The sequence below is a fragment of the Lathamus discolor genome, chromosome 7 (assembly GCF_037157495.1).
Source record: "Lathamus discolor isolate bLatDis1 chromosome 7, bLatDis1.hap1, whole genome shotgun sequence".
In the NCBI taxonomy this organism is placed as follows: Eukaryota; Metazoa; Chordata; class Aves; order Psittaciformes; family Psittacidae; genus Lathamus; species Lathamus discolor.
In genome coordinates, this window is record NC_088890.1 from 19582209 (window position 1) to 19597728 (window position 15520).

Below are 15520 nucleotides of genomic sequence, written 5' to 3' on the forward strand. Positions count from 1 at the left end.
GTTTCTTGGAGGCAGGGGTCAGTACATATTTGACACATTCAATAAGAAGTGTATTTTGAAGGGTTCATTGCATGCCTTTAAGTGTGCAGAAAAAGACATAATTTCTGAAGAGCCTGAGTTTTGTCAGCCTGAGTGCTCAGGTCAGTGCCCTCATGTCCTCAATAGCAATTCTCTTCTGGAAGGTTATTTATCTGCAGCTATTTCTCTTCTCTGATCTAAAGGCTTCATTCACATTGCTGGCATATTTGATAGTCTTCCCATCACTCCTGTTTCAAGGCCATCATGCTAAGAACTGCTCAGCTTCCAGAAGTTGCCCTGTTTGGAGTGTCAAATACTTGTAAGGGCAACGTTGTGGTGCAATTTCTAAACATCAGTGGAAGAGCAGCAACAGTGATACTGTGTGCTAGGTTACAGTCATCATAATACGTGAATCTTTGCACTAGGAATTAATTGTATACTGGAACGCCCTTAAAAAATAACAGCACTGTGTTATTTCCAAACCTGCTTTCTTCCATTGGTGCTTCTTGTGAAGGAGGTATGTTGTCCTGCTGCATGGCGCAGTCTGCATATGTATGTATTGTATGTATGTATGGAAACCATCACATGGGTTTGGAAATTCATTAAGGAAGGATTGATTTCGCTTGTTGAAGGGAGAGGATTTGGAGCTGCAAGGCTGAATCACGTCTCCCTCTCACAGCCACCAAGCTTTACAGCAGTTTGACCATGGATACGCCTGTCAAGTTTTGAAAAACTTCTGTGGTATGAAGCCCAGAATGCTGAAGCTGACTCTACTCAGCCTTTAAACTTCTAAGATTAATAAATCATTAATTCCATAGTGTTTGGGGAATTAGCTTTAGCCTAATTTATTTATTAACATGCCTAAAATAACTTGCATTGGACTTCACGAAAAGCATGCCTAATATAAAATCATCCAGCAGGGATGAAGATTGCTTAAAAATATGCAGCTGCTGACGTCCACTGGATATTACATTCATGTCTTCTTGAAATGCTTTATGATTCAGGACTTTTCTGATGAGAAGAAGCTTCTTTTTCTTGGTGGTTAACAGTGAGGCTAACACCTATCATGTTCCTTTTGATATCTCATTATAAGCAGGAGATACTTTCCAAGCCTCTGGGTGGCTTTACTTTACAAAAGTCACAGTGTCACCTTGAATGTATTTGCTGATCATATATATTCTATTCTGCATATTGAATAGCAATTCTTCAATGGTGGAAGCTCTTCCCACTAACTGGGAAATCTTCCATTGTGGAAGGTGTGATTGCATTCAGCAGAACATAGAAAATAGGCCCATATATTAGACTACCCAGCATTTCAGGTTTTGTGATGAAGCTATTGGTATTTTAACCCTTTTTGTAAATATTGGTATTATTTAAACAGGATAATAATGTTTAAGAGGATTGAACTACTAGGAATTCTGTTTTCAGGGAATGTTCTCTGTAACCTAAGCTGGAAACTCTCAATAGGCGATGGGTTCCTAGAAAGTCTTCTAACGGGCGTCTTGAAATGATTTTACGCAGCAGTATTAAATGGGATTTATGCTAATCAAGAGCAGAAGAATGTTCTTTGCTATCATGTAGCTTTATTAGCAATTTTGTTGATAGCAGTTGCCAAACTTAAGATAAATTCAGTTTATTAAAAAAACAACATATTCCTTGTCATCTGAGGGACTGAATCTCTGCATATTTAGGTGCTGGCTTACAGCCACAGTAAAAGCCAAATGGTGGTTTTGAGAACAAACTTACACAAGAAAAAATAATTGGTGGCATTATTAGGTGTATGTACAACTGCTTTGCTGCACTGAACTTGTAGTCTTAAATTCAAATGCAGTTTTAATGTATTGCTTTAGTCTACGAAAGCTACATGTTCTCCATGTTTTTCTACTGTGTGAGCTATTTTACTAGTTTTAAATCAGTTGTGGGTTTTTTTTTTTTTTTTGTGGAGGACTAAAACTAGGAGACTGCCATCAGTTTTGGTCTATGAATAGTAGAAAGTAGTTACATGAAGACAAAATGTCAAAATTGTGTCTGGAAAAGATCTATTTCATATTATTGGGGTTTTCTTAATTACAGTAAGTACCAAGTATCCAAAAACCTTGATAAAAATTAGGTCCCTTTTTTATTAAAATTGCAAATGACACAAGAATCATTCTGCAAGAGGTAGAATAGAATGATTCTTCCCGAAAGGTTAAATACTCTGAAACATGAATTTGTTATACACTGTAGCCCTGCTGGTGCTGTGTCAAGTGCTAAAGAATTTGAGGGCAATAGGAACAAGGAAATGCCATTATGGTCAGTGAGGACTGGTGCTGATAGGTTTGTTTCCTCCAGAAGATACAGTATTGTGTGGCCTTTTCTGTGACCCAGAAGTGTTTCCAACATATTTCTCGGCACAACTAACATTTAATGCTCTCCAGCTAAACAAGGTGACAAGACAGACTTGTATTTACTGTGAATTGCCTTGCAATTGTTTTTTTCCCCTTCCTTTTTTCAACTTGAATTTTGCAAGTTTCAGGACAGTAGAGAAAACTGAAAGGTTATTTTATGTGTTACACATCCTGGCATACACCTTTTTCTAAACCCCTGTTGTACTGTTGGTAAGCCTTGGGTGGGATGGTTTAGTGTGAGGTGTCCCTGCTCATGGCAGGGGGGGTGGAACTGGATGATCTTGAGGTCCTTTCCAACCCGAACTATTCTAACTTATAGCCTACCTGTGGCTTCCAGATCCCTCCCAGCAGAACTCGGCTTAGCTTCATTTTGGATTTTGGCTTGAGTTCTAGATTTGCACTGGCTCTGCTTACAGGTTACTTTTCAACAAGTTCTTCAGTATATTAAGTTTTGCTTTTAATTTTCATCTTGTCTGCTTGCGGACTGAAGGCAATATGAACCCTACCTGCTCACTTCTCAAACATGTTACTCTCCTGAGGTATGTTAATGTATACAGCCAGCTTATTTGTATACAGTGAGAGGTATTCTTGCAGTGTGCCATGTGATATTGCATTCCATTGACAGTGAATCTGAGTAATCGCTTTTAATTTGTGTGGTGGCTGGTTTGCTTTTTAAGAAGCTGTGCACACACTAAGCTGTGATTTTGTATCAGTCCTTACTGTCCCGTGAAGATGTCATGTTGGACAATTACTGAAAGCCTTACTGGAGCCAGTGTAAATTGCCTGTTGCTGGGTTTTCCTTCTTTAGCAGGCTGGCTAGCATATCAAATACAACATTTAATTCTTTTGATGCTTTGATTATTCTCAGGGACTTAATCCTTTAGGTGCTTATGTGATGATTTAACTTGTTTCGGCCTCCTCCTCAGTGTAAGAGGGAGTTGGATTGGTTTGCAGTTTCTCCACTTAGAATTACTTTCCTTTTGACATTGCATACTATTTTTGCCTCTCCACAGTCCTTGGGGAACTTGACCCTTCCTTTGTGCATTATTGAGTATAATAGCTAATGTTTGGGGATGGCTTTAGGTAATTCCTTAAGTACTCTGCCGTGAACACATCATTCTCTATCAAAATGAGTATGTGTCTGGCTTCTTTCAATATTTTTTAGCCTGTTCTTTTGGGCCCGTATTTCTGTCTTCTTGGTAAAAATCACTGTAGAAAATTTTTCACTTTTCATTGTCTTTTAGATAGAGACATTAAAAGAATATGAAGGACCTATCAAATGCTTCAGCTTTCACTTAATCATCTGTTATTTTTCTCCTTTCCCATTAAATCCAAGAACCTCGTTTATTTTTACTATATTTATAGATCCTTTTCCCACTGCCTTTTTATTGTCCCTCATTAGTTGTTGATTCTTCTGTGTGTTGGCTCCTCTAGATCATAACCGAGAGGTTTTGGCCATTGTTTTCTACTTGTTCTTTGTTAAATTCTCTTGTTTCACCTTTTGTCCCATCTCTTCTGATAGTCCAAACCTTTAAAGACTCTGGATGTAACAGTCGTAGTCTCTTACAATGCTTCGTGTATTTCCTCTGCACTCAGATAATCTGTTGCAGTACTTTATACAGGCTGTGTTGGTAACTGTCCGTTTTGCTGAACTCCTTGATCACCCCTTCAAGAGACCTTACAAATCATTTGGCTGAGTTTGCTGAAGTTGCAGCCCTGAATTCCATTTCTTTTTTTGGGCTTCTTTCACATCTTCTTCAATATCCTGGTGAATTCTCTTGACTTGTAGCAGCTGCTTGAAATGTATTGTTGCCCTTAAAATCTCAGCCAGTGCTTTCCTATTAATCAGAATAAAATACACCTGCAGTGTTAGCAATGTGTTCCATGCTCATACCATTACCTTGTTAGCACAGCTCCACCTTGATAATATACCGTGTTTCCTCCTCAAGGGAACAGCATGAAAAGGTTCAAGAACTGCAGGTATGTGATGCCTAGGGCAAGTGATGGGGGAACTAAGAGTCTGTGGTTTTACTTGCTTTGTTAGGAGACATTTTCTGCTTGTCTTTGCTGTGCTGTTTTTTTCAGATTAGTAATGAAACTGCTATGGTCTGCACCTCACCTGCACATTTCAAGGGTTAATTCATCACTACTTGTAAGCCTACTGATAATTTTGGATAGAAAATGCTGTTGTAAGTGCAAAACGCTCTTTGTCTCTGCAAGTTATTTCTGATGTTATTAAGAAAGACTATTAAAGCCACTTACTTAGGTGGAGGTGAACTGTGGTTGGGTCTACATAGACACAACCAGCAAAGTCTCATCTCTGTGTGAAAACATCAGGGTTTTTGGTGGTGTTCTTGCAGGCACCGTTCTGAGAACCAGTGTGTTTGGAGTAGAAGAACCTGCCTACAACAGAACCCTTTCCATTAAAATTTCATCTGGCCCTGTGAAGGGAATTTCACATTTCTAAAGTTAGCACCAAGTGCTGTGTTCTTGTCAAGAGACCATTTCCAAGTAACAATTATGGCCTGATTGTCAAATAAGTTATAGATAACACAGGAGAAATATTTAATGTATTAAGGGCAGGATTTTAAAAGAGGAGATGAATGGAAGCCAAATGGAATTTTCAGGGCAGGATTTTTACAAAGGTGAGGAATGGAAGCCAAATGGAATTTTTACATCCTGTAGGCTTGTCAATGGGATTTGTGCATCTCTAAGTTGAATGTTTTTGAAAACTGCACTCTAAATCGGTGACTAATGAAGGTCCTTCTATGATAATGGCTTACAAGTTACCGTGAATAATTCAGCTGAAGATTACTGGAGTCTGATTCAGTACCTCCTGGAAACGATGAAAAGCTTCTTTCATTTTTTAGTGGCTTTGGGTTCTGGTGTTAGGGCACTTTGTGGAAATAATACACTTTTGGGACATAATTTTGCCCCTTCCAATGCACGTAGGCAGCCAGAGTTGGAAGTCATGAGTTACAGGAGAAATGGATGATGGAGTTGGTCCTGTTTATGTACAAGTATTTACAAGGAGGTATACGATCTGTTCCCCTGAACACAGGAAGAATCAGGAAAAGTGGGTTTCTCTCTGCCAGCTTTCCATAGCAAAAGCTCAGTGGTGGATTTCCTTGGGAAGGGAAGTGGGAGGTGAGCTGTGCAGTAGCTGTTACTGCTGTGCAGCATGGGCTCTGCATCAAACGTAACAGCAGCAGTGCTCTGCCTTGCCTCCCAGCCTCCCTCCACCAGCACACAGGCACGTCAGATGCCGCAGCCTTTGCTGTTACGCACCACTGAGGAGCTGGCTGTTTTCATCATTCCTTCTCTTTCTCTGTCTTTTGCTGTCTGCCTTTCCTCTTTCCTTTTAGCACTCTCTTTCCATTCTCAAAAAATATCTAGATGAATCCTTTCCCCCAGACCTTTTGAGTTCCTAAACAGCCTTATATTTGATATTGCTTTGGATGGAAACATGCCTTTTACAGCTGTTTTAATAGAAGGGTGTCAGTTAAATCTACTGGCTTTAGCCAACCAGATTTTCGGTTAGCCCAGAAGCACAGCCCTGTCTTTAGGTAATCTGTGCATAAATACACAAAATAGAAGCCCTATGTATATGTTTGTGGAGGACATAAAATCCATAAAAGAACAACAGTGGATCATTGTTGTTGTTAACAAAGCAGGTATAATATTAAGAGATTTTTCAGTAGATGTGGAAATTTTGTTACAATATCTGTGAAAAGAGATTGGTTAATGAAAAAAAGACTCATGAAATTATGTTCATTAACACTGGAAGCTGAGCTGATAGGTCTAGATACCCTGCAATGGAGAGAGATGTTTTCTAAATCAGAATACAGAGGTACTGGTGTTGAGCTAGAAGTCATTTGGAAGTATTTTTGTCTTCTCACAACACCACTCAGTACCTGTTAGCAGCCTGCCACTCTGCAGCAGCAATGAGCGTACAACATTGATGTCTCTTCAAGTCGAATAAAATCTGCTTCAGACATGACCCTGCCTGAATTTCTCTGTCTGTGGAACAGAATATTGCATGCTGAAGGACACTTGGAGAAGTGGAAATGAACACTTAAGGGTGCACATGTTATTGTTTAGTTCCTATATGGATGCTTTCTTCAGTGCAGGCAGGGGAGGAAGCTTTTTCAACTTGTTATGTATGACTTCTGGCTTCATAACTTTCCTATGATTCCGCCTATTTTTTGTTGTTGTTGCATGTTTCTGTGTAAATATGGTGAAAGAAATATGATATTGGAGGAGTTTATGATACCAGTTCCGATTTTAAACCTATGACTTGTGGAAGAAAATTATAGCCCTAAAAGCTTCACTGTGCGAGGGGAAGGTATACAGAAGGAAAAGGCATAGGATGACTGTAAGTGTTGAACAATAAAAACGGAACAAAAAGCCTTCTATAAATAGAAGCACAGTCCCAGTTCAGTGAAGTACTTAAGCATATGCCTAAATCCCTCATTGTTGCACAGAGCACTTACCTGTGCATTTGAGTTGTGTTGAAATAAAGCATTAAACATCAGGCGTAAGTGCTTTGCTGAATTAGGAGCTGTATCTCCATAGACAGACCTGGGGAGAAGGATGGTTTCCCTCAAGGGCAAATTGTGTCTTGTAAGCATTTGTGGCAGAATATTTTCTATGGAATTTCCGACATGGTGCACTGACTACTTGGAGAACTATTGGGCATTAAAGTATTAGAGAGTAATTGTGTTGTGATATTCCAAAAATCATGTTCTTCTGTTGTTTGCTAATTGGTCAGACTTAATGATAACTGCTAACTTTGTAGCAGTAGGACCTGTATTATCTACTAAAGTGAATTTCTAGTTTCTTAGTAAAAGTAATACAATGCGGAGTTTCCTCATGACATCAGTGAAGCCGTCTGTACTCAGGAATTCAGAGCATGGGCTTCTCAGTCCAGGTGCCTCAGTTAGCACTCTATCAAGGAGTTTTCACATGCATTTCAGTTCTTAATTTTTTAGTTACCTATATACCAGCTCTTACAAAAGCTTATTTTCTCAGAAAATATTTAACACCTATTTTCTTACGATGAAATCTAGTTAACTAGTTCACTATTTCAAAGTTTAAGTCACTTTGGAAACTGTTCTACAGGGATCCTGACTATTTTTAGTGATCTTGTCACTGAAAAGTCTTCCCGTAATGTTAGGGGTGGTTGTGATGGCTGGCTGCATCCATCAGAAGGCAAGACCTAAAAGGTGTGTCTCAATCAGGCTAGAATAATGGAAATACAACGCATCCTGCTTTGTTATAACATGCACGTACACAACTAACCAGGCAATTCTTCTAATTTGTGTGAGTCTGGAGGTTGTAAACCTTGGGATGGAAACTTCAGTGTGTTCCTTGTCAGGAATTCTGAGGTACAGCCGTGGCTTTTGAGAAACTTGCTCCAAGTCCCTGCTCTGATTGGCAGCACAGCTTTCACATCTCAGGTCACTCAAAATCAGTCAGACCCAGGATTCCCCGCATGTATTTCAGTGTATTAGCTATGAGAGTCATCTTCACAGCTAGGGTACCTTTTTGTTTTCCTTTCCAATGGACATCTGGGTGAAGCAGGTAAGTAATGAGTAGTTGGACTTTTGATAAAATGAAGTTTTGAGCAAAAAAGTTTTTAATGAATCAGAATTGCTGTGATGATTTGGCAGACATATATATGTGGCAAGTGGATCTCGAAGACCACTGTCAAAAATAGTCTTGAAGTACTGGGACTCCTTAAAGAGAAGTCTCTACAGCTCAAGTCATACCTAGTGCTAACTGCCCATCAGTCACAATGCTAGAGCACACTGTCTCTGCTTTGTTTACTTCACTGCTCCTCTGCTGAGCAAATCTGCATACTTATTTTGTGTGCGTGTATTAAGTTGCTATCAGGAAAAGCACAGTGTAAGAATGGTTAATTCAAATGCTACACCTCTGAGCTGATTAAGGAAATTCTAATCTGCATCTTTACTTTGGAAGTTACAAAGTAGTTTCCTAATTTAAACCAGATCAAGTCTATAAAGTCATAATAAGCTCGTGTAAATCTCGCCGCTGTAATAAAGCTGAAATATTTCAGTTGTATAATTAAAAACACCCCTCTGTAAATATTTGAGTGAATGTCCCTTGTTGCTTTACATTACATTAGATTAGAGCAGATACAGTTTTGAAGAACTGCCATTTTGATCTGATTCAAAGGTCAACTGTTACGAATCGTGTTTAATGTCGTAATGTTCTCTTATTTTGTGTGCTGCATTTGGCACTTCAAGTTATACAAAATGAGCTTTCTCTGGTTTGAACTTCATACGGTGAATATCACATCCTTTCATCCTTGTAGCAAGGATGAAAATACCTATTAGAAACAGGATCAAAACAGGAAAATCAGTCTGCGGAATGACATATAACTTCTGTTAGAATTAATGAAGTTGTATCATATTGTGTGGTGTAATGAAGCAGGTTGGTAGATCAGAAACTAATGAGCTGGTCTTCATGAAATATACAGACTGAGTAACTTCCACTAGGATATTGCTATGAAATGGCAGATAAGGTTGGAAGTAACCTGACGAAGGGTTTGATGATCTAATGTTGAAATGAAGCAAACCAGTTTGGCAAACTATAACTCTCCATCAAGCTTCCTCTTCAAAGCACTGCAAATACATTCAGCATTTTTAATGACGTGCTCAGGAGCTGGTTTGCTAAGGTCGTGTGGCAAATAATGTTTTTAATCATTTAGTCCAGTGATGGTGCCAGAGGCATTTAAACCTTGCCTTCAGGAGAAGCAAAAATATTTTTAAGGTGTATGTCAAGTACCATTACTAATTTTATATATTTTTATTAAGAAAAATATCCAAGAAACTGAGTTACCTTCTATTCCTATTAGAAAAAGCAGTAAAAAAAGCCCTTTTTCTGAGATGGGATTTTGGTGTTAGAGGATATTGCGAGTAACATTGAACAAAGCCATCATGATTGTTTAGTAAACAAAAATATATAATAAAGGAAAAACTAGTTAGGAAACATGAACAATCATGAATTCCTTTGCAATCCCTTCGTTGCATTTCTCTGCAGAGAGCTTTCAACAGAGTTTTAGCCGAAGCAGGGCTCATCAGCTGGACGCATTCTCCTCTCTCCCTTCCGCCACCTCCTTGGGAAATTGAAATGAAATTGCGTTGTGCAGCAGATTAGTAGTGAGTTGGGCAATCAACTTGCAGAGGCAGTGACGACCTGGAAGCTTGCTTCTAAGTTCTCCCCTGCCCACCCCTATGTGGTACTGTGGGGTTTTTCCTAGATGCTTCCTTGCTTCTTGAGATGACCGACAAGTGGGTCTGGAAATGCATGTAGAAGCATATGCATAGGAATGTGGGAGTAAAAGTGTAATAAGAGAGAGAAAAAATGTGTCTGTTAACTCAGAAAAATTTATATTCTCATTCCAAATTCTTCCTGAAGGTGGAAGGCAGGTTTCCTTCAGCTCTGTTCATGGTTCAGCTGCTGTATGTCTGTGACAGTCTCATGCTTTTACAGGATGGGATCAATGGCATCTTTTCATAGTCACCTTTCTCATTCTTAAGCAGCAGGATTGTAGACATGCAAAGGTGTAACAGGGGTCAAAATATCTTTGTTCTGAGAAACTCAGAGTATTTGAAGTTGTGGGGGTTTTTACCCTTTTTAATTCCAGTTTTCCAAGATGCTTTTTAGCACCAGGGGTGTGGTAGGAATTGAAGTTCTTCACGCATCAGTCCAGCTGGGGTAACATTTGCTGTATTCATATAAATAACAAAACATTCTTTGTTATTTATATGAATAGCTGTTTGAGATCATCAGAATCTAAAGGCTTATATACAAGTAAAACATACATTAAAACTGTACTTCATAAGATACTTATTATTGTGCATAGTAACATTTCAGCTTTCAGAGGGACAAATAACCTGATGTATGCAGAACTAGGAATTACAAGGAGCTTCAGCGAAGTGCTTCCTATATAAATATTTATGAAACCCTGGTCAGCTGCAGATAATAAGTAAGGCAGGCTGCAGGCTGAAAATTTGATCTTAGAAGACACCAGATTTGGTGAGGATGGTGCTAGAATTCTGGAGCAAATGAGCCACCAAAGAGGTGTGCTTTTTATAAATGCGAATCTGGCTGTGATGATACAGTCGGTTTATTAAATTAATTAATTTTCTGCTTCTGGCACAAGTTTTTCCATCCCTCATCTCTATGAGATGTGATTGTTCACTTACAAGTTGGGGTTCCTGGAGTCAGATAATATTGCAAAGTGATGGTTGGGGGGTTTTAAACTCTCCTTTAAAAGAACAATAAAAAAATAAAATCCTTCATAATTATGCAGGAAAGAAAAGGAAAAAGGGAAGAAAAAAGAAAAGAAAAAAAAGAAAAAAGAAATAAAAAGGAAGGAAAAGGAAGAAAAAGAAAAGAAAAAAAAAAAGAAGAAAGGGAAAGAGAAAGGAAAAGAGAAAAAAGATAAAAGAAAGGCAAGAAAAGGAAAAGAGAAGAAAAGAACCCCCCAATTTTGTCTTTTGCAGGACCTGATGAATACTTTTTTCAATTTCTTGGTAATAAAGTCTTACAAGGTAATGCTGGGGCTGCTTTGGAAGCCAGTTCACTGCTACAATAGTCAGCATTAATACAGATGCATGAAATTCCTATTGTGTAACATTGCCTTTTGAATGTTCAATTGAGAGTGTAAAATAGCATTTAAACTCAGTGGGGCAGGAAGTGCATATAAAGTGGAGTATCCTGTTGCCAGCAAGTTTCCAGTCACAGAATTACTTAATGAACTTGAAAAGAGTGGCCCAAAATGAAGGAAGTGCATGTTAAGTTTCGATATGACGGTGCCACTTTACTAGAACAGAGTCCAGAAATTAAGTAGTACCATTTGGCATTTTCTGTACTTTGCTCTGTTGGGTTTTTTTACCCAGCTCTTTCCTCTAGAAATTAAACTTATCTAATAGAACTTGGACTTAAATTTAATAGGCATTCTTACTAGCTGTGTTTTATAGAATTCCAGTGGGGTTATGGTGAGTAGAAACTAGTGTTAGAATAAATTCTCCAAGCAGTAATTCTAATTCTAGACTTAAACTTTAAGAAATTTCTCCTTTGTTGCTAGGCTAATTTTAAACAATAGCTGCTATACACAAAAAGACTTTGTAAGGAACAGTAAGGTTATAAAATTAGCTAGTCCTAGATGAGGATATTCTGTAACCTCTATTTTCCGGGCAGACTCAAGAGTGAAGGAGATGCTGCCTAAACTAGTTATTCAGCACAGCGCAGTGGACTTCTGTGTACTCTTGTACTGCAGTGTGACATGTATCTCTGCAGACAGCAGAGTACAGTGTACTGTGTGTGTTTTCACTGCAGAAAGTTCCAGATCTAATGACTGTGTGAAGAGGATGAAAGCATAAGAAATAAACTCTATACCCAGGGCTCTTTCAATGCATGCAGGCCATGCACGGAAATCCAAGACTGAATATGAGGTAAGACTCTTGGGTACCAGAGAGTGTTCAGTGACTGCATTCTCAGAATCCAGCTTTACGTCTCCTGTCCTGTTCTTGGGAACTGGAAGAAAATTGGCATTTAGGAAGTCTGCACTGAACTGGCTGCAGGAGCTGGCAGTGCCGGTGCTGAGCAACTGGGCGAGCGAAGGAAACGCCTTGACCAAGAGAAACTTGTGCTACAAGATGTGAAAAAGTTGGCATCTGTTTAATCTCAGCTCAGACAGAAGTTAGCTCAATCACTTCAAGTATTGGATAAAAATGAAAATAAGGCCATGGATGTTGAAAACCTTGCGAAAATGTTTTTCTTGAATTGTTAATGAGTGTAAGTTCTGAGGAGGAGGAGAAGAGGAAGAGGCAACTGATGAGGCAATACCTTCACTGACTGTCATGCCTCAAGTGCCACAAAAGCCCACACAGAAGCAAGGGAGAGTGATAGTGGTTTATCTACAGGGTTTGTGTCCTGGTTTTTTTGTCCTGCAAAACTCAAGACAGGCAACTGTGTACGAGTACTCTATGTGGAAAATGGCAAACAGACCTAAAATCAGTGCAGTGCACCCACTGTCCTGTGTGTTTGGGCTTCCTTCAGGTAGGGTTTCCATTTTAGTGTTCTGTAGACTGGAGACAAAATGCCGATAAAGGCAAATTCGTAACTGCATTTGAGTGAGGTGGGCATGCTCACTCTTGGGGTATTTCCTCACTGATTCTCTGCTTTTGCATTTCTGATAATTCAGCAGAAGTGTTTTGCTCATCTGATAGTGTATGAACTTACAGCCATCAGTGGACCAACGGGAGGTGAATATGCAGCATAAATTAAAAATCTCCTGCATGTTATTACATTAGAGAAATTAAAAGTAATATGAATGTTATCTTCTACACATAATTAGTGCATAAAATATACAATAGGCAAAGTATTAATCTGAAAATTAGCACTGTTCCCAAAGGCAGTAATACTGCTAAGCAGAGACATTAGTAGTGTGTGTCAAAGGCGCATTTGAATTTCAAATGTCTTTTAGGAAACATCAGTATGTTATTCTTCTTTTGCCTACCCTACCGATGACATGACCTTTTGTAGTTCCCATATAGAAGTGGAGAAGAAAACAGTTATTCATGAGTAGTAGGGTAGGAACACAGCAATTAAAGCTGAATGCAATTCTGAGCTATTGAATATATATATATAAAAAAATTGCCCGTACATTTTAGTTCCAATGGTAATCTAATCTCTGTGTCTGTTCAAATGGACGGCCTGTTTTCCTTCCTCAACAAGTCTCACAAAAAATAACCTTTCCTGTCAATTTCTGCTTTACAGTGTGCTTTAAAGTACCTTTAATTTTCAGTTAAATTCCTCTTTATTCACCTGTTCTGAAGATGAGCTATAAACATTTATAAAATGTAATTATAGAGACATTTAATTGCTGTATAAATAAATGCTTTTGAACATAGACACAAGAATTCTCCATGGAGTCACGTATGTCTTTTAGCTATAAAATTCATCTTCTGCTGAGTAAATGTAACTGGCTGGGAAGTGAACCAGTGCAAAGTTAGCGGAGCTTTGGAGATGGTTATAAATCTGGCAGTGACTTTTAGCAGAGGCTGTAACCTCTGTGTTGTCTAGGCTCTAGTCTCATTGCTAACCCCATGTCAGGGATGCTGAATGTTTCACTGCAGCACGGTGAAATTTAGAAATGCCAGGTTTTCAAGTAAATAGTGTGAATGAGAAGAATAATTACTCGCATGAGCAGAGAAGATAAACCTTTATGAATGTATTCAAACAAGTCAAAAGCCTCATGAACTACAGTTGCCAGGACAGGGCTGTGCTTCTGGAAGACTTACGATGTATTGATTGCTAACATTTCCTACAAAAAAGATTTAGGGGAGCCCAAACCTTGATGTATTCTGTCTCTCTCTTAGCTGATCTTTCTGTACTGTTTGATCTGTTCTTCTGTGCTCTTTGATTTGGCAAAGAGAAGTGTGTGCACGTACAAACACAACATCATTTAATTACAACTCAGAGTAAACGGTGGATGTGTGCATGTACATAAACACACACATGCTGTCCTCGGTGGCATTTAATTACCACCCAGAGCAAACAATCCTTCCGTTTTCTCTATCCTGGGGCGCACAAGGAATGATTTCTTCTTTCTGTTTGTTTTAGGGGCAGTAGGCTAAGTATTTCTCTGAAAGATGTCATTTCGTATCTGACTACTGAACGGAACATAGAAACATAGCAGAAGTGACTGCGAAAATTAGAAATCCATTACACTCTGCTGACATTTAAATATTCTCTGTGTCTGCTTTGCATCTTGCTAATATGTTTGACATTTACGTATGCAACATGATAACAAAATTTGATATAAGATGCTACAGAAATGTACTGCATGCTTATTCTTGCATGTGGGCATATACTTTCATCTCTGTGTAGCTAGCTTTCTGGTTTTGTTATTTGGTTTGGATTTTCCTAGTTTCCTTACAAAACTATTAACAGAAAGAATAAATATAGTGTAGCTCTTATGAACTGGAACGTTGTTTGGGCCATTGAAATGGGTAAAGAGATCTCTTGTCAGTTTACCAGTAAACAGATGTTTAGAGGACCAAAAATAAGATTAGAAAGTGATCACTAATTGGCATCCTGTCGGTTGGCTCAGCAAGAGGCTACTAAGACAGAAATAATATTTATGCAGCGCCTGGGTACCGCTGTAATAAAAATGAATAATGACTGAGCTGCCTTCTCATCCTTGGAAGTGGTCCTTCCACTCCCGGGTTGGAAGCATGTTTGTGTATCAACTGCCCTCTGGGGTATACCTCGGCTGCAAGTAAGTAATAGACTTCAAGCTGCCTAACCTTTTATCCTTGCTGAAATATTAATTGTTTTCAGCATTCCAAACTGTGCACAAAGGAGTGCAAATACTAATTGTTGAGGAAGGGAGGAGACTGTAAGAGAAGACCTCAGAAGTTGCTATACAAAGCGAACTTACTGCAATTTTGGTTACTTGTGTGTCTCTTAACTGTTTCCTTGGCCTGTGCTTTTTCTGTATACCTAGGTAAGAGCTTAGAGGCAGTTTTCTGCTGATGGCATCAAAGACCGGGAATCAATTGACCAGATTTTCCCCGAGGAAGCTGTGAAGTCTTACTGTCTTGCCCTTTCAGAACTATCAGCATTTAGGAACAGCAGTGCTTAAAAAATGAAAGATCTTTGCTTTATTTTTCCCTGCTGAAGTTCTGCTTTCAGCTTAGAGAAGGTGAACACACCTGAGGCCTTAAAGATACCTCATAGCTATGCCTACCAGCACAGGTATCAACTAGCAGGGGTGTTCTTATGCTAATCATATGGGCACCTCTGTTGCAAGAATCCTAACTGATGACTTTACACAGCGAGGAGCACACTTGAATTCCACACTGGACTAAAATCCCTGCGAATTATTCCGGGGCTAAAGCTGGTAAATTTTGTTTGCTTTCACATTTTTAGTGGCCGAACCAAATATTTTGCAGGAAACAAAACCAGCACTGAACTGAAGCAGCAATTCTAGAATTGTTGGCAAAACAATGTATAAGGCTTTACTTTCCAGCCTAAAATATTTGCCAGCCCAATTAAAACTGTTTTTCAGATTTTCT